Source organism: Patagioenas fasciata, chromosome 4 (assembly GCF_037038585.1).
Source record: "Patagioenas fasciata isolate bPatFas1 chromosome 4, bPatFas1.hap1, whole genome shotgun sequence".
Classification (NCBI taxonomy): Eukaryota; Metazoa; Chordata; class Aves; order Columbiformes; family Columbidae; genus Patagioenas; species Patagioenas fasciata.
The window spans coordinates 74,336,823-74,361,930 of record NC_092523.1 but is presented as its reverse complement, the minus strand read 5'-3'; the positions used below and the strand labels follow the sequence as shown (position 1 = coordinate 74,361,930).

At 42.5% G+C, this 25,108-nt stretch overlaps 1 long non-coding RNA gene across 1 annotated transcript in view; it reads left to right on the top strand.

The window, feature by feature from the left end:
- Nucleotides 1–24,093, top strand: part of LOC139827850 (uncharacterized) — an 86,988-nt gene extending 62,895 nt beyond the window's left edge. The window contains exon 3 of the long non-coding RNA XR_011738918.1: nt 22,062–24,093. This is a non-coding gene — a long non-coding RNA (uncharacterized lncRNA). The remainder of the gene's footprint in view (nt 1–22,061) is intronic.
- Nucleotides 24,094–25,108: the final 1,015 nt, after the last annotated feature.

Below are 25,108 nucleotides of genomic sequence, written 5' to 3'. Positions count from 1 at the left end.
CAGTATAAATATGGCTGGTAGGGATAACTCAGGAATGATTTTGTGTCCTTGGAATCAAATTAGTGTGAATATATTAAAAGCATTTAGCATAGCACATAAAATATGATAATGTTTAGATACTCTTTGACTTTCTTGTTGGGAGTATCCAGGCAACGTTTTGCTTTGGTGTTGGGAAGATCCAGATGGTGTCACCAGCTGTGGTTGAATCACTTTTCACTCCAACAGTTACTCAGGAGGATTTAGTGTTGAGCAGGGAGTGTGAATGCCGACATTTTCAGTCTGTGGGTCTTGTCACCCTGCTTTGTGGGTGAATCCAGGGCATCTCTCCATGCTTTCTACTGCTGTGGGTCAGAATTTGTGTGTGATATCTTCCTGGTGTTGCCATTTGAACTTTCGGAGAACTTCCCACAACACTGCAGGCTCTCAGCTCAGCCATTCTCTTCATCTCAGTGGTTTCTTGTCTTTTGGCTGTCTTGATAAACCAATGCCATTTCTAACTTCAAGTCCTGGGTTTAGCCCTTTGCTGCTTCACAGATTAAAGCTCAAAACCCTGAGGCCCCTCTATGCTCCATTTCTTCCTGCGATCTCCATATCATGCTACAGGTTTTGTATACTCTTGAATTACATGGAACCTTTCAGAAAGTACCCCCAAAGTATGAATATCAATAAAACAAAGATGTACAGGTCACAGTGGTAAAATACTGTCTGACACTTTGCAGTGGAGCTCCAAGGGTATGAAGCTGGCTGTGGGAAAACGAGATGTGTTCACTGTCACTATGTAACAGAAGCCATAGAATCATAGAATTATTTTGGTTGAAAGAAACCCTTAAGGTCTTCAAGTGCAACCATAACCTAACTCTAGCACTAAACCATGTCCCTAATAGCCTCATCTACATGTCTTTTGAACAATTCCAGGGATGGTGACTCCACCACTGCTCTGGGAAGCCTGTTCCAATGCCTGACAACCCTTTCTGTGAAGAAATGTTTCTTAATATCCAATCTGCAACCTGAGGTGGTGTCCTCTTGTCCTGTCACTTGTTACTTGGGAGAAGAGATCAAGTACCCCCATGCTCCAGGCTCCTTTCAGGCAGTTGCAGACAGCGATCAGGTCTCCCTTCAGCTCCTGTTCTCAGGCTGAACAGCCCCAGCTCCCTCAGCCGCTCCTCATCACACTTGTGCTCCAGCCCCTCACCAGCTCCGTTCCCCCCTCTGCACTCTCTCCAGCAGCTCAATGTCTTTCCTATAGTGAGGGCCTCACAACTGAGTGGAGCTGTCTGTTCCTTGCAAAGCCTGAGGAGCCAGACCACAAATTGTCAGGAAATGCCTCTAGGTAGCAACAGCAGCATCTCCGGGCAGGTCTGGAAGTGGGCTGGGAGGAACTGCAGTCCACCCGCCCTGAGCCCAGCCAGGGTCTGCACTGAGCCAGCTCTCCTGAGCGAGCTCCTAAGCTCTACCAGTCCTCACTGCTCTTCCCAGCAGCAGAGGTGTGAATGGTGAGAGGATAAATGCAGCTACACTTTAGAGTAGTACAATGCACTTCAGTTTGTACATCCTACACGACCGTGTGTGAAGGCTGGCATGGCAGGCAGTTGCAGATAGATGCACTTTCCATGCACCCTCATTGCACAGATGCATCTTCACCTTCCACTGCTTCAACAAGGAGAAAGACTTGTGTGCAATCTGCTGCCTTTCCTTGAGCCTGTCTGAGACAAAGCCTTACTCTGAACCCTGGCAGAGCAGAGAAAGCATCACTACTGTATATATACATCCAGTAAATGGCACATGTAATACCCAACTTCTTCTTTATTCGGTCATGCTCTGTGGCACACTGGTTCTGTGCTTGGTTTATGCTACCAGCAAATTAAAAAGGGGAAATTCATCAATGGGGTAGTACAAATTGTCCCTTGACTCAATAGGAACAAGAATAAGCTGCCTCCATTTATGAAGACTGTACAAACTGTCCGCATTTTCCTACCCCTATTTGTAAAGCTCTTGGGAGTGCAGCATATTCAGCTGTTAAGAAAACTGCCCTAACTTCACAACACAGACAACAGAAAAAACAATGTGGGGTATGGTATTTTGGTTTAGTTCTCTACTTCAGAAGACTGGCTGCAGCCAGAGATACCAGAGCCACTGTGAAGTAACTGATTTATTGATAAGAAGCTGAACTTGCCACTACTGCACAGCACTTCACTTAAAATTCAGATTCCCTCTTTCCAAGTAGATGAAGATGCCTGCCTGTGCAATGAAAATCTCCAAGGGGCCTCACCTTTTTGTGCCGCTACTGGGATGCATAGAATGACGAATGGTTAAGGGAATGAGATTAACAAGCAGTCACATAAAATCTGCTCCGATCGCCTGCACATTAAATTTATACTGGTTTACCTATATAGAGCTGGAGATGTTAACGTAGCAATTGTTAAATGGCACAGAGCCTGCCTGCTGTGGCCAGCAGCAGTGAGCTCTGCTGCAGCACCCTCCTGGGGGACACACCGAGCTCTAAGTCCTGCAGGACCCAGAGCTGGTTCTTTCTCTGGCCTCTCCTTTGAAGCAGAGCCATGGTGCAGGGCTCCACCACCTGTGAAGAGGACCAGTACTGCCTGCCTCCAGCACTAGGTGATGTGACACCACACATACACACATTGTGGCTTGGTCTTATCTTTTTCTTTTTTTTTTTTTTTCAATATGTCAACAGGGCTTCTGAGCCTTCAGGATTTATTAAGTTATATTTTTGAATTCATGGAAAACTTAGACATTCATTGTGCTTAAAGAAAACTCTGATGTAATCTACTTTCCTCGAAGAATCACAGAATGTCAGGGATTGGAAGGTACCTCAAAAGCTCATCCAGTCCAATCCCCCTACCGGAGCAGGAACACCCAGATGAGGTTACACAGGAAGATGTCCAGCCTGGTTTTGAATGTCTCCAGAGAAGGAGACTCCACAACCTCCCTGGGCAGCCTGGGCCAGTGTCTGTCACCCTTACTGAGAAGAAGTTTCTTCTCACATTTAAGTGGAAACTCTTGTGTTCCAATTTGAACCCATTACCCCTTGTCCTATCATTGGTTGTCACCGAGAAGAGCCTGGCTCCATCCTCGTGACACTCACCCTTTACATATTTGTAAACATTAATGAGGTCACCCCTCAGTCTCCCCTTTTCCAAGCTCCAGAGCCCCAGCTCCCTCAGCCTTTCCTCACACGGGAGATGCTCCACTCCCTTCAGCATCTTTGTTGTCCTGCGCTGGACTCTCTCCAGCAGAACCGGATTTTTAAGAAACTTCCCCTTATTTTTAGTCCAGGATTCCCTCTGTGGATGACTCTTTCTTGGTTGTTTTTTTTTGTTTTTTGTTTTTTGTTTTTTTTTTTTTTTTTGTTTTTTTATTTTGTTTTTTTATTTTTTTTACCTTTGATTAGTTCCACCAACATCAGCAGAGTCCTCTCTGTTTGCCAAGGGGAAGGCAGAACAGGACCCAACCCGTTCTTCCCAAGGAGCAGAGCAGGGAACCCATGTACTTAAAGCTCTGATTATTTCCCTGAATCTGTGTGTTTCCTGACAGATCTGGAAACAAAATTATACACACAAGTTATTTAGATGGAGGTGACTTTTGAAAATTAAAAAAAGTAAAAAAATAATGAAAGACAAAAGTTGTGGAAGGAAGGAAGGGAAAGAGGAAGGAAGAAAGTAGCACATGATGGCTTTTACAACAAAAGGCCATGAAATTATACTGTCTCTTAAAATACATCTAGGTCTACATTACAATGAGAAAACAAATTGCTCCGCTCTAGGCCGGTCTAGTTGCTCTGAAAGACAGCATTCCATGGATTTTCCTGAGTGAATGGATCGCTTGACTTTTGGGCAGGGTACAGGCAGAGCAGGTGTAGGTCTGTCCCCATATACCATTCAAACCAACCCCTAGTCAGTCTGATGTGACTGCAGAAGGGCATTTTTGGGAGTGCAAGCCACGTACGTCTCTGCTACTCTTACTGATTGCTGTATATGCATGTGAATCCTTTAGATGAGTAACAGCTGAAAGGGTTTGGTTCTCTTCCCATTAAAAATAAATTGCAAAAATTGTATTGATTTCAGTGCAGGAGGATTGGACCCTTAGCTTCCAAGAGGATATTTAATATATTCCGTTACTAGCATCTTAATGGGATACAGCTATAGTGTGCTGCATACGGAGCTGCATATGATACAGCTCCCTCGGGCTGCTTGACAATATGCTCTCCACTTCAGAGACTAGTACATAAATAAAATTCACATGCTCTATCTTTAGTCATGCCACAGTTTTGTCAACCACATCACATTTTTCTGCCTCAGGCTGCGGTGTGTGCTGTGAACACGTCTCCGGACTCAGGTCAGTGAGCGCATGAACAGCATTGCATTGCTTCTGCTTTCATGGGACTTCCCTGTCTTTTCTAGTCATGCAATTAACTTGCTTCGTTCCTATTTTAGCTTTTTTTTTCTTTTCTTCTTTTTCCCTACCACACAACATATATAGCCACTCCACCTTTTAAATCAAGTAGGCATCAAAAGGAGAAACAGTACATGGTGTCAAGGCCTCATGTACAGTAGTTAATTCTCCTAACCACACTGATTTAAAGCTGCTGGAGATTTAGCCCATGACAATTACTCTCCTTAGCTTGATATTATTACTCTGAAGTGAAACGTAACAAAGCAAAATACAGAAGGGCAAAACCTTTTTCTCTTAGAAGACTATAGAGTTAAAATTAATGTAATTACAATGTAATTTGTACAACTCAGTCTATTTTTTGTTCATTATTTTTTAGGAAAAATAAATGCTTCTCTAGCATATGAATGTTCTGAGTGAGATCTACTGCCTTGTTCAAATTGCTACCAAATCTTTCTCAATTTTTCTTCCAGAAGAATTCAAACCTGTGCTTCCTTAGAATCAATAGAGATTTATCACAGGCTGAAGTTTTGATTAACTTTTGGACTCTTCAAAATTAATGAGGAAAAGCCTGTGGCCACATTTTCAGAAACATTTTCCCCAACCACAGAGCTGGCCAACAGCTACCCAGTTTTCCACCTGAAATTTCCTTCCGTCTCTCACTGGGCTGATTTTTGCCACAGCCTAATGTATACAGCAATGGAATAGATGAAAGCTGACCAAGGGCACACAGTACAGCTGTAACTGCAAATCCCTTTTCCTCTGTTCTTGTTGATCAACCCCACCCCTTAGAAAAGCTTTTGTCTAAGAAAAGCAAAATCAACATAAGACTGTGTAGATGCAGGACTTGCTTTGTCTCCAGCAGCATCAGTGGCTGGATGAACAAAGAGGCTGCTCAGCTTCCTGTATTTTCTGGATTCAAAATGGAGAGTGCTTTACAATAACAGTGACTTCTTTCATCTTGGAAACACTCCTTCATAAAGAAAGTGTAGCTAAATAGAAATCACAACTCTTTCTGGCCTCTTTTGTAAAAATTTGGTGACATCACTTGTTAGATGAACTTCATTTGTCTGTGGAGGCTCGTAAAGGATGTCGATATTTAAGTAGGCTACTGCTAGGACATTGTGCTGCTCCTTTAGGGGTGTGTGATTCACAGGGAGGCAAAAGGTGGCCAACAGAGCTTCCAGCAACCACTCTTAACCCCATCCTGGGCTTTTCTGCGGCTGTTAGTCCAGTTGGGACAATTGTGTGGGGAGATCTGCCCGTGCTGGGACGGGCATCCCTGGGTCTGCTGTCCTGCCTTAGGCTGCTACAGCCTTAGTGCTGTGGCCTTGCCTTGCTCTAACACCGCACACCTGGTTCTGGCCAGGCAAACACACGTTTGCTATCCTAAATTCCTTCATCAGTGATATGCCTAACACAGGCTTTTAGATCCCTTTGCTGTTACGTGTCTCTTCCCCGGTGCAAAGGGCAAGACCTCCTTACGTGAACACTGCGCAGTACGGTGGTTTCTGTTTATAAGCAATAGTATAACTTCATTACAGCCCATACTGTCCTGATTTTTCTTGCACAGACAGCTCAGCATAAAGCGTAAGCCTCTCTTTCTGCTTTAGGCACTATGTGGTCTGATGTTAGCCACGCAATGCCTCATCCCCCTCCCAGGGGACAGCTGACAGTACTGCAGTTGTAAGTTCAGACACTGAAACCTTTGGTTTTGGAAATGGCACACATAGGATTGCAAGAAACAAAGGGAGAAAATGCCACAAAATACCGTGGAGTAAACAAGGTCTGGTTTGCAGAGGCTGACTAGAGACAGCTTGGCAGAGGTACTTCCTAAAGTCACGAAATTTCTTTGCTGCCTCTCTGCCTGCTTCCTGAAGGACTGAAGCGTTTTCGTGGAGTCCAGATGTAAGACATTAGGTCAGCATCATTAAATACCCAGAGCAAAAGCATATCACAGCTGCTAAATTGTGTAGCTAACACCACGAGTTAGGCTTTGTAAGTCAAAAGTGTCATTTTGTTAGAGAACCTCAGATACAAACCCGCAGAGCAGCCTCCTCTGCCAGACAGGATCTTAATTACTGAGGTCCTCATGTAGACTCAGCATCGTGTGTGAGAAAGATAAAAGAGGTCATTTTTCTTTTGGAAGAGCATGTTTACATTGGCATTTTTTAATGATTAGATATTGCTTGTGGAAACATTGCATTCTCAGTTTGGTCCCAGTAATATAATATTCACAGAACCCGGGGTGGGGGCGCGAAATAAGAGTACCCTGGTATACCATACATACAAACTACATAGGATGTGGCATTTTGTGTAAAACATCAGGGTGGGGTAAGATAAACCTCAGTACTAATTGTGAAAAGGGATCACTCACTCGCTTGAGCTGCCCTGCTGAAGCAGTGGAATTTTTTACATGAGCAGCTACTCACTGGTGTAAGCGCAAGCTGCAGGATTTGCCCAGTCAGGATCAACTGACCTTGGATAAAAATAAGGCCTAGGTGTAATATGTAGTATATAATATATCCCACGGGCACCCTTTCTCATTATTTTATCTATGTGCAACAGAAAGGAAACTCATCTAGAAATAGACCGACATGTCATATCATGACATTAGTACAGTGTTACATTTTGTGGCCTGTGTTCAATGCAGCCCTCGAGTGATCTGTTCCAATAATGCAGATAACAGCTAGTAGGATGATTCACCCATCAAGCAATAACGAGCAGCCATTGCATCACCTTCTGTTGTTTATTGTACCCTGAGGCTTTTCAGAATACAGTTGCCTTGATAAAAAGATAAAAGAAAAAAACATAAAACATGGGTGAAAGAAAATTCTTATTAAACTGAATCTACTTCTCGTCTCCTCTTTCTCTGTTCCCTTTAAAGTTATTATTAATAGGGCCAGCGTGTTTGATAGTGAGCAAGTGTTTGTATGAGAACCATTACTAGCAGAGCAACACCTCTGGCTGGCCGATCAAGTCAATGAATAGATGAGGCCCGAAGAACGCAGGATAGATTAGAGCAAAGTCCAGCCCAGGAGTGAGAAACAGAGACATTATTTGTCAAATTCTGAAGACTTTGCTCCATCTACTTGGATTTTTCGGAGGTCAGTAAGAACTTTGCCAACATAAGAGAGCTGAGTAAAACCTGAGTGAATCCCCTAGGCTTTGAAGCTATAATAATGTTTATGTCTCAAGCTCCTCTCAGTGTTCATAATGAGCATTAATTAAATACACCTCAGGGCTCCCTGTGAAAGAGCAAAATACTCTCACTCCCATTAAAGAGAGAGAGGAAACCAGTCCTTGCACAGGAGGGCTTGGAGCTTCCTCCAGCTCTGGGCCCTATTTCAAAGCACTTTGAGCTGGACATCCAGGGAGATGTTGATCAGATTTATCTGTGAATTGGAGGTTTAGCTGTGATGTTGATGCTGTGGCTTAGTTTTCAGGAGTGCTGACCTCCTCTAGCTCCCTGTATCTTCAGGCAGAGATGTCAGTGCTTAGAGATCCACACGCCAATATTGTGTTTAGCTTTAAGGACATCAGGTAGAGCTGTAATCTATTTAGTAGACAGTGCAAGGTGTTGAAGAGCGGGAATGTACTTCATCTATGTGAGGTAGGGCACTAAGTGCTCAGTAATGAGTATACCTGAATCATTAACTGCAGAGATCACCAATAGGACATCCTCTCTAGTTACCAAAGAAATAATACAACAAATTAAGTAATTAAGCAAATACATTGTTCTGAGTGCAAAATGAGGTGCCAGATTTTATTCTGCAATGTCAGTGTTAAACCTTCACAGCTTTCTAGTGGGAGTGCTGACAAACTCTTTGTTGCAGAATTCCCCACTCAATGTGTCATCACCACCCAGAGCATACAAAGAAACTATGGTGTAGTTTATTATCTGTGAGCCTTGCACAGAAATACTTAGAGAAACAGAACTCCCCTGTTACCACCACAGGGCCGTTTGCCCAGGTAAGATGTTCCGGTCAAATGATACTGTAGTTGCCTACCAGCTGTTTTAGAACCAGCACCCACAGAAACCTTGATAATGGTGAAAACTTGATGGGTGGGGAGGGACTTATTGCACAATAACAAGTTGTCATGGTTCATAGTCTCTTTTGCTGCTGCTGAACAGACTCTGCATGTGTCCAGAATCTGCTCATGAGCATGCAGGAGGACTTGTGCTCTTTGTATGTCACACAATGGCATTAGCAGTACTCTCTGTATAAACTCGGTGTTGTAATTTAGGGCCACGACCAGCACTAACCTCGGTGAGGACTGAAGACAGGAGGAGGTAATGTTGGGCTCTTTTGAAAAACAAGGTGGAAAAAGCCACCATAGATGTGGTTTTTTCCTAGAACAGGATCACCATGGCCTCTCAGTCCTGCAGTACCAGGCAAGTACCAGGCAGGTCCCTCAGACCATCAGCCTTTGAGACTTTTCTACCAATAAGATAAAGCAAATCATCTCCACTTTGCGTGCAGCTTCCCCACATCCTACTACGTAGCTCCAACAGCATATGAGTGCACTCGCTCCTAATAATTTCATGTTAATACTCACATTCATTTCTGTGTATTCTTCCTAGAAACGTACAGAGCTAAATCATTCTCCCTTTTCCCCTACATTAAATCCAATTTACCGCTCTCTTGCTTCTTTGAAATATTTACAATTTCTCCAAGTTTTCTGTGGTATACTTGAAAACAGAGTTTGGCTTATAGTTAGTGACACTTTCAATGTAGCTTTTAAAAATCTAGATTATGCCGTAAAATTTCACATTTTCACTTTGTCAGCTGTCTGAAGTAAGGGAAAAGTCACAAACTTTTGCCCCATGTCTGATAGAAGATACTTTTCCTTACGGCCAAATGACCGGCAGGAGGAAACTAGCCAGACAGTCTGAGTGACGACCTGGGGGGGGTGATGGAAGCCCCTCTGGGACAATGCTTTTTCCTGCTTCTGGAAGTCCCTCCTATTTCCACATTGGCTTCTGCATCCGGTACTTTACCAGGATTCTCTTTCACATCAAAGCACCTCTCCCCGGGCTACACATGTAGGGGCACAGCCTTAGTTTCTATGGGAAATAGTTTTATCCCAAAGGAAAGGGAAAGAAATGTTTGGTTTAAATACGCTTAACACTCCCCCTTCTGTATAAGGCGCTCTGTTGTTGCACTTTCTCTGGTCCCTTGGGACATCAACGTGCTCTTTACCACACTCAAGCTTATTTTCTTAGTTGAGGTGTTTAAAAGGGGCTGTGGGGGAATTTTGCTCTCATCCACATTGTTTAAACAAACATCAGGCTGAAAGCTTGCTAAATTAACTGCACCAACTTCTTTTTTTGCTGGTTTCACCCGTAGGATGAGTTGGTCTCAGTTCTACCATTTAAAAGAGTTCCATGATGCAGGCAATGTGGAGTTTCTGCTTCTCTCCTAAAGTTATTAGGAACACAGAAGGAGCCAGTGTGTGGGTGATGAAGCAACTGTGTAGCTTAGTGAACAACTAGGGGTGATCCATTAATTTGTCTGGAAGAGGAAGTCAAGGAGGTTTCCTCAATAAAGAGCTCTAGAGACAAGCTGCTGACTCTATATTTTGCTGAGTAATTTGTGTGACCTCGATCAGCCCACAGAAGGAAAAGAAACCTTTGGAAACAAGACTGCTCTTGAGTTGAGTGCCCCTCTTGAGTGAAAAACCTATAGTCAAGAGTTGCAGGTTTCATGATGCAAGTTATTGCGTCTTAAGGATATTGATGTGATGAGGTTTGTAGCTGATATAGATTAATAAAATAGATGAGGTTTTGAGTGCACAAAACCTTTTTCAAGCTTAGTAAGAAGACAACAGAGTGTTTCTGATTTGACTGTGAATGTGGGACCATTCAAAACTACACACGTTCTTGCTAGTAGCCGTGACTGATACCAAGGAGGAAACACCCAATGGCTTCCATGGAGAGGAATGAAACCAAGCCTGGGGACCCGAACCACAGAGTCTTCTCCTTATCCCAAATACTTACAAAACATACGCAACTTGGAAGCCCACTTGTTCGCTTTTTGAAGTCTCCCGAATTTGTTTGTTGTTCCACTGTTGATGCCATTATTTCCTCCTCCGTTTCCCTCAGTTTGTATTTTATGTCTTTGGGTTGGTTGCTCGTGCCTTCAGGGTCACTGGGTTTCTTTCCACACCAGGCTCTTTGAATCTGCCTGTATTCAGGGACTGGTTAGTCTTTCGATTATTCAAAATGCTTTGAGTGTTGACTTTAATTATATTGCCTTCTAAGAGGCTGTTCAACAAGGGTTGCTAACTACAAGGCCTCTGGCTGCTTCAGTAGTCATTCTTCTAGGCAAAGAAAGTGAGAAGGAACATGTATCAATGTTTTATAAAGACAAAAGCCACCCAAGTGCAAATTTGGCATATCACCTTCAAGAATGCCAGAATTTGTTGTGTTTGTTTTATTTTATATATATTTATTGGTTCTAACAGAAGCTAAAATGTTTACGCCTAACATGGAAAAATGCTGAATCTGGAAACAGATCTCTAACATCTTGGTCAGAAGTGTGGCATTTTTCTTCAGGACAGATTGTCAGCCATGGCCAAGCAGGGCCCAGCAGAATTGAGGATGTAGACAAATTGGAGACTGTCCAGAAGAAAGCAACAGGAATGATAAAAGGTTTATAACACATGAGTGATGAGGAAATGTTGAAGAAACTGAGTTTGTTTAGTCTAGAGGAAAAAGACTATGGGGGGAAAGGTATGAGTTTTCCAATATGTAAACAATTGTTTTAAAGAAGACAGTCATCATTTGTTCTCCATGGCCACTCAGAGAAGGACAAAAATAAATCAATGTAATTTGCAGCAAAGAAATTTCAGGCTACGCTTTGGGAAGAGCTAGGAAGGTTAAGGTTTTTCTGGATGTGGAGACCTTTCACTGGCATATTTGAGAACAGGTTAGACCAACACCTTATAGGGAGGAGGTGGCTAAATCTGATCTTGGCTCATGGGAAGGTGTGGGACAAGGTCATTGCGGGAAATCCTTTCCACACTTTACTACTTCATATATTTATAAAGAAATACTTCAAACTGAAAAGTTTTTGGCTGAGTAAGCATGTAGTTGCACTTTCTGACCTGTCACTCCAGTTACTCTGATACTACTTCAATAGTAAGAAATTATGTCTTCTTTGTGGCAGCTGTACACTGATGTGATCATTTTGGGAACAGCATTTTAAAGTCATACAACTACTCCGGAGAACCTCCTGTTCCTTCCTCTTAACTTTCCTCCATAAGGCAGAAAACCTTTCTTTTGGGGAATACCTTTTGGTCTTCCTCTTGCAGGACTTGGAGGAGCCTTGTTCATCTTCTCCCAGTGGTTTGAAAGAAATCCCCAATCTGCATTCACAACCAATTCCAGTCTTTCCAGCAAGAAAAATAGCTCCTGGTGCCATGGTGGGATAACTCAGTGGCACATTTTAGGAGCCATCGCACCTTAGACCAATTCTTCTGGGCCCTCACTGCCACCTTGAGGAAGTTTTCAATGCACATTCATCTGATGCGATGGTATCTGGCTCCTTGCCGTGCTGACTGCCATTGCGTGGTTTGATTTGCAGTCCCGTTTGCAATAGCAGGAGTGTGGTATCTACTGTGTCTACATAACAGCAAGATTACATTTGAGCTGGGGAAACAGATCTTCTGGCCCAACCAGGTGTTGGGGCAAGGACAGAGTGGAGGAGTAGCTAAAAAATCCACGTTTCAGTAAGGATTTTAAAACCACCAGAAAATTGCAAGGCTAATGTGATTAAGCAATAGAGGAGGTAGACAGGGAACATTAAAAAAATGTCCTTCTGCTTTTACAATCATCTTCCAGGGGATGATAATTTATTTATAATTAATGACTAGTGTATTTATTATTACCAATATTGGTTTCAGTTGACAAGGCAAGGTATAAAGTTAATAAGTATGAGACATTGTGTGCAAAACCTGAAGTATCTCCAGGTTTGTTGCTGTGCCAAGTAGGTTGATCAAGTGCCAACGTCACAATATGTGGCATCAGGGGACCCCTTATTGCCAGTCGGCCAGAGAGGACAAGAGTCCTGGAGGCAGAATTGCCATCAGCAGAGGAGGCACAGCCAGGCGGCCTCGAGCAAGCCAGGAGGGGGGTAGTGTACTTCTGAGATTCAATCCTGTCTGTATCTTAATAGAGACAACTCCTCTCCACAGTATCTTTCAGCATCCTGTTAATTAAAAAAAGCATTAGGATAAATTTACAAAAATAAATAAAGAGAAAGCAACTTCTGCCAAAAAATGAACTTTCATGTTCAACTTTTGCTTGAAACTAACTTCCCAGGAGCCAACTTTCTCAGGGAATAGCCTGTTATCAGATAAAGGAGGGACTGAACAAGAAAGATAATTCATTTGTTATGAAAGCCACCTCCTTTTATCAAGGCCTTCTCCCCCCGCTTTCAATGCTCACTGACTTACCTCTGATCTCTTGGCATCTTTGTATTTTCCCACCTGTCTTTCAACCTCCTCTGAGGGTATTTTCCTTCTTGAAGCTAGACTTTGCAAACGCAACTAAAAGAAAGCAAACAGAAATGGCTTCAATCGCTCTCATTGCTTAAAAATTCATAATCATTTCTATAGCCGAAGGCAGAAAAGCTAATTATTTACTGTCCCAACCAGTCTTATCACCTCCCGGGAAAATGGGCTGTTGAGCTGGCTGTGCTGATACATCTGCAGAAGGCAGGTCCTGTCGCTGGGACCTACGTGTAGGAGCATCACCAGTGGGAGCTTCTCAGCTTCAAACAGAACCGCTGCAGCAGGTTGGCTATAAGGCAGATCAGCTCAGCCACCGGGGAGCAGGAAGATGGCAATATCTTGCTTCTCTCCCCAGTGAACCTTCTGGCCATCTTGATATTGGCATTTATAGAAGAGTGAACTGTTTAGGGAAATATGATGATTTCTTTTCTTTTCTTTTTTTTTTTTTTTAAGGAAAAATGCAGCCTATGTAAGCTTGGTACGTAGGATATTGTGGAAAAGAAGGACCAGAAGAGTTCTGCCTGGTGCAGGCAGATACTTGTCCAGAAACCTTCCCCAAGCGGTGGCTCTGCCTTTCTGTTTGTTTGTTTTCTCATTTGCTTTTTATGGAAAGGTGCCCAGCTGTTCTGACTGCTGTAAGAGATTTTGGGGACTAGGACTCGCTCTCACCCTACCCCACCTTATGTTTCTGTGTGATCCCACTAGAAACTCTGCTATATGAACATCCTGTTCCTCATCCTTTTAAAGCAACTCTTTCCCTCTCCTTCTTTTCTATCTTCCAACAGCCTTTCATAATCTGCCTCTCAAGTGAGTTCATATCCAACATTTGTGACTTCTACATAACATGTCCCAGACCAAAAAGGCCTTCCCCGTGAAACCGCAAACTCTTTGAACTCTCCCATCCAAATTCTTCCTCTCTGTCCTTTTCTTTGAGCAGACTCTTGCTTTTTGTTGTCAACTGGAGTAGACTTGCTGCATTTCTTAGTCAATACTAAGGAAGATAAACTCAAATACATAGCCTGTACTGAGATAGCACTGTGGGTTACCTCAGATGCTGTCTGCTGTTCTGTATGGGAACAAGGCAAAGAGGCAGAAAACTACAATATCTAAGAACTTATCTGATCACTGTAAACTTTAATTATTATAGCTGATTAAAAAGACCTGGGTCTTTCAGGATGGCTGTGAGTAGTGATGATCTAATGAAAGATGGCACAGTGAGGGATAATAGATCAGGCATGACATGGTGATAGTACAGACTGGGTAACGTGGCCACCAGCACAGGAGCTGCATGTGGCAGAACTAAGAGGGCCAGCAGATCTAGGATAGCAGTGATGGGAAGGAGCCTGGCAAGGCAGGGAATGAAGCTGTGGGAGCAAGCTGGAAGACGGAGAAGAGAACACTGACAGGTCAAACATATCCGTGCTTGCCAGGTAAAAAAAGGTAAGCTTGTGTTTTATGTTACGAGTGTGTTTACATCCCATCAGTGCTTTGCCCAGTGAACACTGTGGAAAGGACTGTGCTATTTGTAACACTTAGAACTGAATTATGCTTTTGGCATATGCATCATAAAGCAATGAAACATATATACAGGCCTAGCCTTGTTCTAAAGAGAGTCTGACTTATGCCAAGGCCACCCCACAGAGGTGCTTGCAGATTCAAGCAAAAGGCAGGGTCTCCAGCGTGGTATTTAGGTCTAAAGTTCAGTACATTTGGCCGGCTGCTCAGAGCTTCACCCTGCTTTTGCTGCACCTTGGCCTTTCCCACCCTGGCTGTGCCCCAGCTCCTTGACATCCCAGCCCTTCCCTCAGTCGGGCTTTGGCTTCTTCTCCTGGCTAATGAGCTAATATACTGCAGTCACGAAGCAATGCCAGAACTTTTCCCCTCGTGAAGGCACAGGACGAGTGACTTTCCCCTTCCAGAAAAACCTAAACTTCCCTTCTTCCCATGCTGTCACTCTCCCACCCACCCAGCACAACTTGATGTTGCGGTGATCGAGTGAATGGTACAGAAGGATGCTAACATCTGGCTGTTGGCAATGTGTCTCCCAGATGGCCAACACTCTTACTTCCTTCTTTTTCAAGATAAAAGGATCCATTTTAAAGCCAGTTAAAAGAATATTAGAGAATTGATCTGAACACAACAAAGTGAATAGATCGACAGTTACATTTTCATCCTCTACTGCCCTCTATTGAGGATGGATCCCTCTGCAGAAAAAAAATCTGAACTGCAGTTATTCACAACACAGTTCAGCTTAGAGTTTTATCCCTGAGAAAATCATAACTTCTTTTAGCCCATATGTTCAGTTCGGAATGCACTTTCATTTGCAAAGCATATCAGTGTGCTTTTTGACATATTTACTGTATGGATTATTTACATTAAGGCAAAATAGCCATGAATTAACCATGCAATCCCCTGGATATGCTGAAGGAGAACCTGTGATATTAATAACCCAATTAATAATCAACCTGTTATGATAACCCAAAATAATCCCTTTGGGACATGATGGTGCCAGGTGGAAGCTGCTCTGTAGGTTCCACATACCATGTGTTCCACATACAATATGGCAAAAACCCTTTACTTTCACCCTGACCTAATCAGCTCCAATTTCAGTGGATGAAAGAGCAATTAGCTATACTAGTCATGCTTGGAAACTAGAATGACAATGCGTTTATCTAATAAGAAAAGAACTCAGAAGAAAATCTGCCTCTTGACTTCAAAAACAGTCTGTGGCAACATAATTCCTTGGCAATATTGTTCCTTCTTTGGCAATATTTGTGGAAATGCATAGAGAAACAGAACAAATTATAGTGATGTTAAGAGAAAAAAAGATAGAAAATATTATCGTGTCCTGTATTTTTCTACCACTTCTTATCCAAAGATCTCTAAAGGCTTTATATATAATTGTTTTCAAAGTAATTATTTGCAAAGTAGTTATGTGCAGGTAATTATCTCAAACATCACAATGGACAAGCAAAGATTGAATTTGGTTTTGATTTATAGACAGTGAAACTTGAGAAAAAATTAAAGTCTAAAATGTTTAAATCCAAGGTGCCTAAAGCCAGGATTCTCCAGTCTCCTCTCATCCTTCCAAAGTAAAAGAATGATATTCAGAAGTCTATAGCACTTGCAGCTATGTAAGGGCCAGCAGGGTAAAAGGCATGACCTATCATTTTTTTAAATGAAGGTTATCCAACTGTAACATCTTCTTCATTATGGAGTTTAAAGCTGAAAAACAACGTGTTCTGGATAAAGCTGTGAGGATGTGAAGATGAATTGTCAAGAAAATGCCACCTATTCTGGATGCTGATTCCAAATGAGAGGGAAGGTGCCCTTTCCTGGGCTTTCCTCATGTCCCCGCTATTTTGCTCGGTGCCCACTGATGTTTCTCAGTTCTCTCCTGCCCTTGACAGCTGACCTGTGACAGGCTCTCCCCCCTGCAAAATTTACTTTTCCCTCCCTTATATACAAATGGTATAATTTTTACAAAAGTTGGATTTTCCTGGCTATCTTATGAAATGACAGGTTTTTACATTCCAGCCACATTAGTCCTTCAGTACAAATCTGAGCTCCCTGAACGCGGAGCTGGGATCTTAAAAAGCAAGGCACTTTGCCACTGGAGCTCTTATGGCATTTCATAAAAGCAATAATTCGTCTTTTGCCAAGCAAGGATTCTCTCCCACAGACCATCTACATGGTTTCCATCTGCACATTAATTGGAAACTGCTTGGGGTGAAAAAAATATTTATATGTTTGAAATTGCAGCTGTTCCCATCCACTGGCAAGGTGCAGAGAGCTCTCTTCCCACAGCCCAGCCCTCCAAGGAGAAACCACAAGCTGGCTGCAGACCTCGAGCGCTGAAAATCTGGGGCATTTGGGTGGTACCAGCTGGATCGAGGTAGATCCACATACCACTCTGTGCTAGAGGAGCAGCGTGTCTGTTTTTGTGTGGCAAAGGACTACCTGCCTTTGAATTTTCAGCAGAGTCTCCTCTTTGCCAGCTGTGAATGAAGGAACATGTATTTTGCATTGTTTCTGCCAGGTAAACATCTTTAATGCCCCCCAAACTGATGCTGATGACTTCCTTCAGGCATGTGAGCCGTAAAACACCTAGGAGAAACGTAGAAACACAGATGAATGCAGAAACTAAGCTGAAAAGCAGCAGAGGCTGAGCAGACAGACTGCTTCGGGGCCTTGCTGTCTTGTTCAGACCCTCTCTGAAAACTGGGTTTTGACCATACAGAAAATTACAAGGACCCCGAAGGACAAAAATGATAGCCTGTAGATAGGCTTTGCCTGGCTTTCTTTTTATTAAATGGTGACATAATGGCTTATACTCAAATATACTCAACCAGTTTATCACAGTATCTTTCGCCCTGTGCAAGGGCTAACAGCTTGGCTAACATTCACCCTTCAGGAGCACTCACAGGGCAAATCTAGGAAGGATTTTGCTCATGAAAATCCCACTCTGGCATCTCCCCACTGTATTTAGGAGATGGGAGGCACAGGCAACCAGAGAAAGGGCCTGGATGGACAGTATGCTAAATGGAAAACTGCTTTGCAGACTTGCTCACTGTGCTGATCTCCCTTGCAAACTCATACTTGGGACCTCTTAAGAAAAAATACCATTTATGAAACATCAGAGCAGGTTTATCCTTAGTGTAAGAAAGCTTCATTCCATGCATATCATTTTAGTCGTGGCTCCAGATGTTGATGTACAGAAATTTAATAATCGGAAAGATTTATTCACTGGTCTGAGATAAAATCTCTCTCTGGTCTGAAATCAGAGAAATTGACTGACAGTATCTCTGCAACAAATAAATACTATAAAAGAAGAAAGAGCCATATGGAATATTTATTATTATAATCAAAATAGCCAGCAAGTTAATTTTAATTCATTGTAAATGCAGGTTTTGTGGAAGGGAGAGTACATAGCTAAATGCTATGTAGCAGTTTTCCATTGCTACAGGGACTTCACTACAATATGGTTGAAGCCCCATCCTCTGTTTCAGCGAGGCTGAAAGCCTGTTAGTGCTCTGAAATGATGAAAGCAAAGGAAATTGAATAGCAAACAAAAAAAGTTCAGGCTTGATCAGCGATGATGAGAGAATTCCAACTGGGTTCTCTTGGGAGCAATGATCAAGAATTAAAGTCTTGATTTTTTTAAGCTAACAAATGAAGCTTCTTTATTCTACTTAAATGGGATAAGAAAAGCCCTATTAAAGAGAGCTAACAGTACTACTAATCTGCAAGACGCATCCCCGTTGGCCCCAGTAGGAAAAAAGAAAAAAAGGAAAGGCTTCTGAAAACATTTAACAAAACCCACATAAAAAGAAAGGAGAAAGAGATAACCCAACGATGTGCAACTCTGTCTCTGCAAAGGAAGGAAAGTCTGTTTTCACAACTGAGGGAAGAGGCAGGAGCGTGAGGTGCAGCTCTCATCCCTTCCCCTCCAACCTCCGCAGCTCACAGTTCGTGGGCTGACTGCAGAGGGGCTCTTGCCAGGTGTATGAAGGGGGCCTGGGCTTGGGTTTTTGCATTTCTTTTTTGGTTTTGACTAACAACTTGATCCCCCCCAGGCACCTGCCTTCCCAGGATTACTTGCATTTCTGGCATGAATGATCTCAGCAGGTGGCTGTGTGGGGCAGCGTGCCCATTCCTGGGCAAGCCTCAATATTGGCCCTCTCTGCTCTCACATTGGCAGCCTTTAATGTATGCTCATCTCCATGTAAGTGTTGCTCAGGCTCCAAATTTGGCCAGTTGTGAGATTATTGCACCATCTGTAATCTGTGAGCTCTCCTGAATCGCTGGCTGGCTTGCTGGCTAAGGGGATCTTTCAGCAGTCCTGCTGTATCTCCTCCCGTGTCCATGGCACCGTTCAGTGTCACTGACTTGGCTCTAGCTGACAGGGACAGCAATAGCCGTGAAGATGTGTCAACAACACTGGATGCCAACATGTGGAGGCAACCTGAATGCATGCCCAGGACTCCTCAGGAATTAAGATGTGGCTGTTAAACCTTGGGGCTCTTTCTGCACAACCGTGGTGACCCATGCTGGCTAGATTAGTGACAGAGTAGTGCTGTAAAGACACCTTCACAGTGGTGGTGGGTTAATCCCTCAGCAAGTGAGGAGAAAGAGAAACAGAACAAGTGAGATGAGGCAGAAGGTCCCTTAGCATATGCATAGCAATGTTAGGAAGGAACCATTGATGTGAGAATTGAGGAAGAAACACCCTCATTAATCTAAGATATAGAAAAGATGTGGCAGGGAAGAAGGACAAAACTTGGCCCTCTTGTTAAACTACACAAAACAATAGTTGCACCAGGGTCTTACATTACTCTTTTTCCACACGGACCAAGCCGATTGGTGAATTGGTAACTAAAATACAATTTCCTCCTCATCTCAGATCAATGTTTAAATGCTAGTGATCAGGAAGAGATCTCCATATGCAGATTAGGACCCTGAGGTCATGTAGTCTCAAGAAGAGAAGGCTCAAGGGGGAGCTTATCAATCTGCATAAATACTGCGTGAGGAAGAGTAAAGAACACAGAGCCAGACATACAGGAAATACTGAAATACAAGAAATTCAATTCAAACACAAGATAAAACTTATTTACTATCAGGGTGGCCAAACACTGGGACAAGTTGCTCAGAGAGCGTGTGGAGTCACCATCCCTGGAGATATTCAAAAGCCAACTCAACACAGTCCTGGCAAACTGTTTCAGCTGATCCTGCTTTGAACAGAGGGTTTGGACTGGATGAGCTCCAGCTGTCCTTTCCAGCCATTTTCCCCTTTTCACCCAAACTCATCATGGACTCAAATTGCAACCCCTCGAGGAGATCAGTACAGTACTTAAACTACTTCTCACCAAAGACGTGGAAGGTGTCCCATAAAGTTGCATGCTCTTACATAAAACTCACGAATTCTCCAAGTCTTGCACTTTTAGGTCAACATTTGACCCTAAAATACAAGGTATAAAGTGCTTCCTGATTTGCTGTTAATGATTGCATCAAACAGAGCAGTGATTAACTGAAAGGCCAAGATCAGGCCCTTTAGGTGAGTCACAGAACTTCTAGCAGCTACACACAAAAACTATTGCTACAGAATTGTGACACAGAATAACCAAGTCATTTATCCAAGCTATAACGGGTCAGAATTTTGACAGGGATTGCAATGAGAGCACGACGAGGTCCTTTGCGTTGGGCTATATTTTTTAAAGAACCAAACCTGATTCCTAATACTAGGAAGTATGCTCAAATTACATGGCTATATATTTTAAATAGAAATTCTTCTTAATAACCTGGATTTAATGCATTTTACAATGTATTTATTATCTCACACTGTGATATTTTGTAACTTAGATTTTCAGCTAACGAGTAGCTCATCTAATGAAAATAATGATTTTTTCATGCTGTACTACATGGAAACTTAAAGTATTTCAATTAAACAAACCACCTCATTAGTGCGCCTTGATAATATAGCTGAGTCTTCTTTGATATGGTCAGAAATATCTAGCATGCTTTTGGGATGCAATCAAACTCTCCAATAAACTTGTTGCTAAAGACAGCTGCCTAGCACCATGTATTTCTGGAGCAGTCAAATGACCTAGTTTAGAAGTGTTTGAAGCCATTTTACACTGTGGCAGAAGAACAAATTAACCTTGTTTAACAAGTAGTTTTCAATTTGTGTTCCAGCGCTGTTCCACACTCTGTTATCTCCAGTGCAGTAGCATGGCCTTATTGTATCTCTCGTGTTACATACCATATATACTTAATGCTAAAACTTCAGGAAGCACCTCTCACCTGCTCCACGAACCCCGGGAAGAGGCACCATCATTGCACTCAAAATGTATCTGAAGCCACAGGGCTGGTTATCTGAGGTTGGCTTCGCTCTTTTTTGCTCTAGGAATAACAATAAGAAAACCGTGGCTATTTCTGCCTTTCACTTTGATTTCTTTGGCCTGCTCCCTTGAAAGGCTTGTTTGAATGAATATTGCAAAGCCAGCAGAGAAACCTGCAGCAGAAACACAGTTTTTGGTTTAGCTGAGACCAAACAAAGCTGTGTCTTTACTGCAGAAGATTTCTGTGGCTGCAGCTGATTCGTGCAGGGTTCATGGGGTCAGAACTTCGGCTATTATAAATCAGCATAGCTCTGTTCAGGGAGCTGGTTTTCATCAGCTGAAGATCTGGATTCGCATTCCCATCGTTTCACTGAGAATGAGCATTTCTGGGTGATACTCTTTCTGGATAGGGCTAGTGTATATTAAAGCTACTGTGAGGTGCTGTCTTTTAGGCTCTCCCCTTGGAAAATTTGGTGCAGATCTGGCTCCCATCATAGTCAAAATGAGCTGCAGGAAATCTCTCTGCTCCTTCAAAGTAATTAGCTACTCCTCAGTCAGCTGCAGTGGACCATACATTAAACAAAAGATAGCTTGACCTTCTATATGTATTTACTATAAAGTAAAACCAGAGGCAAAGGCATTTACTAGGTGCAGCTTAGCCCCTGTGCCAGCTTACCTGAGGTATCCTTTTCTTTCACTATAGTCTCTAGTCAGCTCTTTAAAACAGGACTTTAGCCTGGCTTTTTATCGCTGTTAAAACCACATTAAACAACAAACAAGCAAACAAGCTTCTTTACTCACCAAACTTAACTGATGAGCTGTAACACATTTGGGAAGCTACACAGTATCTCATATCTGCGTTTCTTATTCACTTAGCAGCAGAACTAGACCGGACCATACTACTTTTTTTTCTAATCGAGTTAATTTTTGATGCCTTCTGTTCTCAGCTCAAAGATATTTGTCCTCATCCTGCTGCAAAGGGATATTTACACCCAAAATACAAGGTCCCATCCACCTACACGTGCCTGCTACAAAACCTTAAGCTCTAAGCTTAGTATAAGTTGGAAGTGTCTCTTTAGTCAAAATGTAATGCTGACCTTTCGATCTCCTTGAAGCACTTAAAATCTAGAGGCTTTAGAAAGGAGAGAATCATTAGTGCCCCCATCCTTCTCTGCTTCTTGGTGAGCGGGAAGTTTGACCATGGGGTATCAGGCAAATGTAGGTTCTGTGTTGCTCTCCACAGAGCCCTGTTTTGGGATCAGTCTGTCAGACTTTTGCTCTTTTTGTTGTTCACAGGAAGGAGGGTGCAGAGTGATCTAAAAATCTGCTGGAGAACGAGATGCAGCCAATGCTTTTCCTCAGAAGTTCAGAGGAGGCCCCTGCTTGCGCCTGCCAGCTCTGTACAGACAGGTACTAAAATTCACATCTGAATGTGTCAGAAAACTGCGCTCATCTGTCTCAACTTCTGTCACAGGCCTATCTGCTACAAGAGGAATCAGCCAATTAATCTGGGGTGTTCAGAAGTGCTCGGTTCTGTCGTTCCGATTCCTGGACCTGCGAGAAGCCTGGCCCGCAGCTTGGCAGCGGAGCGTTTGGAAAGCTGGCTGCCAGCCCCTCCGAAAATCCGGCCTCGAATCTGCAAATACGCAGCTCAGAAACTACCGTAAGCAGCAGCCAATCTGATCCCAAGCGTAAGCCAAGTTCATCACAGCTTCATGAAAAAATAACACCTTCTGGGGCTTTTGCCATGCACAGCAAAGTACAGTGTTGCAGAAATATTTTGTAGGCAGCTTTCTGTACAGTAACGTGCTGCTCTGCAGGCACCACTACCCAACATTGATCCAGGCATGTTTTTCCAGCGCAGCGTCACATTTTGTGTTGCTATCAAGGAGTGTGATTTGCTTTACCTTTTAATATGCTCCATTGTTTTCTCAAACCACTTCATTTTTCTTTCCGATTCCCTTCAGCCGTGGCGATCTTGTGTTTAATGGCATTGTTTGTTCGTTGCAAAACTTCATAAATACAGACGTATATGGGTACCTCTAGAAGAGTATCTGGACAAATAGCTAGATATTTTCATGTGTCCCTAATTTCTGATGTACAGTTTGGGTTGTACCTAGTGAGGAATATCCAAAGCCTCTTTTGTACATAAGCTCTCTCCCTCTCTATTTCTCTCCCTTTCACATTTAAGGTGTGCAGCAATGTGCTGGGCTTTTATCTTTGCAGAATTTGGTTCAAGCCTGACTTCCACTGTAACCAAAATTGAGTTGCAAACGATCATTCTAATTATTGGAAGTGTTTGCTTGATATTTAGCATGTTATAGCATGAACGTAATCATTTACAATATGTTACAGCTGCAGCTTTTAAACTGTGTCCCAGCAGCGCAGTGCCTTGGTAGCTTCTGTAGAGAAAACCAGTGTGAGGGGAGTATACACTGCGTATAACACAGCGTGACAGTCTAAAGGGCAGTAAACCTGGTTCAGTGAATGAGCAGATCATCATTGGAAGGTGAATAATCCTACATCATTCTGAGATGTACTTATCAGTACAGAAAACACATCCGAATGGATTCTGTTACCTTCTTGTCCCCTTGAAGAAGGAAGGTGTCCATGGAGAAGTGTGGTGGGCACTCACAGCAGGAGACGGCTCCTTTCGTAGCCTTAGCGCTGAGATACAGATACACATAATTAAAGGAGAAGGAGGGATGCTTTCTTCTGTCTTCATATGATGAAAATAAAAAGTGATCAGGATAGATTTTTATTATCCTCTGGGTGTTAAAAGCCTAAATGCAAAATGCATGACTTATTATATCTAGCCAGCTCTTAGGGGTAAATAGGCAGTATGGGGAATTAGTTGTTGTTAATTGGACTTCTGAGCTGAATTCCCAGGGTGCTGCACTGCAAGCATACCCCTTTTGTTTTAATATTGAAATAGGGAGAGGCCAGAACTGTGATGGATTAATTCCAGTATAGAACAGCAGAGCACGCTAAATCATCTTCATCCAAACACTGAAGTTTCATTTGTTGAATGTAAACATTTTAGGGTTAATTTCTACATGTACTATAGAAGGTATTTGGCTTTCCATTGGCCATCTAAAAAATGTAAGGCAGATCTTCAAGCAGCATAAATTACTCAATTGTTCTGTAACATGTGACGATGTGACTCACTGTTTCTAAAGCCATCATCTAAATATATAAAACATTTGCTATGAAATTCGGGGCGCTCCATTCTGTGGCTGGTGATTTGAACTCTTCAGAATTGCATGGCAATGAGTGTACGATTTTATTGTGATACGATTTTATTGTGATACAATTTCATTACAAACAAAATGGGCAATCTTGAAAATTGCCTTTTGTGTTGTTTTAACAATATAATGCGCAGTATTTCTTCTTACGAAATTTTAATAACAATCACAAAATAAAACTAAAAATCTCTCATGGATTTGGGAGACACAGAAAAGAATAGTTTTTACTTCAGGTTTTTGTTCTAGGAGCCAGTCCAGTCTGTGCACGCTGCAAAAAAGTGATAAAGTAGCAATCCCTGGAGCAGAGGCCACAGGTCACACGTCTCCTTTAATACCCTGTTGTAGCCAATCATCCTTGCATCACTAATTGCCACTGGTATAATCCAAAAAGTAACAGAAAAACCCAGGCTAGCCTTGCATGTTCCCATGAGTAAAATATGACAAAGAAATGTTCCTAGTGCTCCTGAACTACTCAGAAAAATATGTTTAAATTAATTATAAAACCCTTAGAGAACTTAAGCAGCAAAACCATCCTGTACCTCTTCATATATCTTTAAATCATGAACACAAACCTATTTTTAAAGGTACTCTGATGCATAATTGACATTTCATTATTCTCTACCTCTCCCTTCACCCCAGTATGGTCAACATTTGCCATGGTAGGTAACTCTTCCTATTTTAAAGAACAAAGCAACTGCAAAATGTCCAAAACACCAGATCTCTTCGACACTTAACCTCACACTCAATAGTTTGGTCCAAATCAATTCAAAGGAGTTTTATTGTTTATTGCACTCAAAATGGAGCCTAGTGTATACGTTTCTGAGCTGTTCATGAGCTCTATGTCAATTCATGGCAGATGGTTTTGAGTCATTTCTTGTGGTAAGCAGCACTGTGGAAAGGAGCAGCCACTCCGTGTCTACTGCTCTCCCAAAGCTTCTGCAAATAGATGATTGCATACTAATCCTCTTCACAGAATCCCTAAGATTGTATTAAATGGTAACATTAATGACTCTCATTTTAAAACTGGGAAAGTTGGACTTTGACCAGATAGGACTAGCGCTTGGGTAACTAGATTGTGAAGACTTTGGGAGGTCACAC